Source organism: Sinocyclocheilus anshuiensis, unplaced genomic scaffold (assembly GCF_001515605.1).
Source record: "Sinocyclocheilus anshuiensis isolate Anshui unplaced genomic scaffold, SAMN03320099.WGS_v1.1 scaffold1050, whole genome shotgun sequence".
Taxonomy (NCBI): domain Eukaryota; kingdom Metazoa; phylum Chordata; class Actinopteri; order Cypriniformes; family Cyprinidae; genus Sinocyclocheilus; species Sinocyclocheilus anshuiensis.
The window spans coordinates 142,148-144,986 of record NW_015536519.1 but is presented as its reverse complement, the minus strand read 5'-3'; the positions used below and the strand labels follow the sequence as shown (position 1 = coordinate 144,986).

The 2,839-nt window shown below is 36.7% G+C and overlaps 1 long non-coding RNA gene across 1 annotated transcript in view; it reads left to right on the top strand.

The window, feature by feature from the left end:
* LOC107693349 (uncharacterized) overlaps positions 1–1,142 on the top strand; it is a 7,189-nt gene extending 6,047 nt beyond the window's left edge. The window contains exons 2-3 of the long non-coding RNA XR_001634726.1: positions 730–832; positions 927–1,142. This is a non-coding gene — a long non-coding RNA (uncharacterized LOC107693349). The remainder of the gene's footprint in view (positions 1–729; positions 833–926) is intronic.
* The last annotated feature ends 1,697 nt before the right edge of the window (positions 1,143–2,839 follow it).

Below are 2,839 nucleotides of genomic sequence, written 5' to 3'. Positions count from 1 at the left end.
TGACACTGCGTGCCCGTTGTATGTGGCCCCCCAGCCGGTGGTGGAGGCATCCGTGTAAACCACAGCATGTCTGGAGACCTGTTCTAGGGGCACTCCTGCCCGGAGGAACGTAAGGTCTGACCACGGGGTGAAGGTTTGGCGACAAGCCAGTGTAACTTGGACCCGGTGAGTGCCACGCTGCCACGCCCACCTCGAGACTCGGCCATGAAGCCAGTGCTGAAGCAATCCGTTGTCTTTCCAAAGACGCACACGTGTAAGCTCTTTTAGAGAAATAAGCTCTTTCAGGGAAATGCTCTTTTAGGTGCTGAGACACACAGGGGAGATGGCTGCTTGCAGCACAACAAGGGGTAGTGCAGCCTGAAGTGTGCAACCCACTCGACACAGGAACGACCACCGCTGAAGCGCTGTTCGCCAACACAAAAGCTTCCAAGAGCGCGCTGAACTCGTAGTTCACTGAAGACACTGGTAGGAGCAGAACGATGTTGTCGCTCGGCTCCGAAGCAAAAAACTTTGGTCTCTCGAAGCGAGATCCCAATTCGTCGGTCACGACGTGATTCATAGTGACCGACTGAAAGGGAACCAAATTTGACTGACATTGCTCCAAATTTGCTTCATCAGGAATATTATGACAATGTTTTAATCTGGGTTTACAGTGACATTAAACATGAAGATTTGAATTCATCATATAGTTCAATGTAAATCACTTTAGTATTAACATGTTATTTTTAGTTGAGATCTGCTCTAGCTGCTAGAAGATTGACAGATGTGACTCTACGTTGGTCTCAAACCCCTAAACGGGTGATCAAGAAAGTGAATGTAGCTAATCCAGAATGTGAGTCTGTTCTCTCAACTGTACAATAACTTATGAAATAGGGAATGATTATAAAAACCATGTGATGTAATAAACAAAAATGTTTTATTTACAGGTCATTGAAGTAGGGAAAATTAATACTCTGGAAATCAACACTGCCTTTAATTCACTACATTCATATTCATTAAAGATGATTTTCATTCTAATTACACTGACTGAAATTTCTTCATGTGTTTACTATGTGAATACTTTTAAAGCAGAACTATTGTAAAACTATCTTGTGTAATTGTGTATTGTCAGCAAATAAAGATATCAATAAATATAATTAAAATAATTAAACTTAACATGACAAGTTTTCTGTATATTCACTGTCAATATAGATTTTTTTTTTACGTCTAATATCTATATATTGTAATTTTAATTGTGTTGATGTTCTTGTTTTATTAAATTTCCTGCCATTTAATGTTGTTGTACCTTTGGAGCTGTAGTAAGATGAACGGAATCTCACCCCAGATAACACACGTATGTCTGCAAGATGTCTGTTAAAGATTTCTTGATCTGGAAAGCATCTGCCGTATACAAACATCTGACAGACGTCTTTAAGATGTCAGTTTTACATGCGTTCTAAATCATAAACATCTTAAAGACATCTAATAATCGTCTATTTGAAATCTGATAGGAAATGTTTTATAGATGTGTTACAGATAAGCAAACAATCTAAAAATATGTGTCTTGCAGATGTAAATGCAGACGTCACTGTGATGTACGTGTGCTATCAGGGACGGGAATGGACAGAGAACAGTGCAAGCATGGGGAATGAGCAGCTGTTTGCTTTATTTGAACTCTAACCAATTAAAGACCATAATCAGGGTCTGATTTTTTTTAGAAGCTTGTTTTTTTTAATTTTAAACACGGACTGTTCATTTTTTGTAATAATTGTATTGTAAATTGTATTAAGCTTCTCCCCCTCTCAGTGTCTAATAAAGATCAGGGGTCTCATTTATAAACGTTGCGTATGCACAAAATTGCATAGAAATATGCGTATGCAATTTTCCACGCACAAATCGGGATTTATAAAAAATAAACTTGCCATAAATATGTACGCACCATACGGACATTCTAGACCATGCGTACAAACTCTTTTATTTTTTTCCTGGAGTGAGAAAAGTAATGACGTAAACGATGATTTTAGACTGTTTTCATTTCGATATACACAGTTACATGAAATATTCCACTCTCATTAACACTAGAACCGCCAGAGGTCGCTATATACCTAAAAGCACCAGCGGGTAAATTTTACCCACGCACATGACAGCTGTTTTTGAATGGCTAAAGAACATATTATTTCACTGTATTATGCTACTGTCTTCACAAAGAAGTGTCTAGAGTCATGAAATGATTATGTCTAGTCATCAGCTATATTTTGTTTTATGTTCTAAGCTTTTTTATGCAGGCTACACTAGTCACTTTTCATAACGGTCAATATTAAGCAAGCCTGCGCTGACAACTAGAATTAGAAGGAAGTAAATACAGCTATTATAATACAATGTTATTAATATATTAGGATAGCACCTAATTAATTATTAATTTGTTTAGTTATATCATTTATAATTTGAATTATACAAGAAGAACACCAATAAACTTCGGGTAATAATACAAAAAAAAAAGTTTTATTCAATAGCCTACATCAAATTGAAATTTTCTTCAGGAAACAGGCAGACTAGAATAAATAGCAACACAGAAGCGAACAATAAACAATAGAAATGGCAAATCAAAAATTAAATAATTAATCCAAATTTTGAACAATTATGAGTAACATTAGGATAAAACGTCTAAATATGATACATTGATCGCCGACAGATGCTTTACTGATCCTCACCATCAGACTCTCCATCGCTCATGGCATTTAGTGCTTCTTATACCTCTTCAGCATTCATAAATCGCCTTCTTTTACTCATTTTGTCTTTATTTATGAAACTGATAACCGCTAATTCAGTGAGTGAAAGGCGTTGCCTAGCAATGTACTAC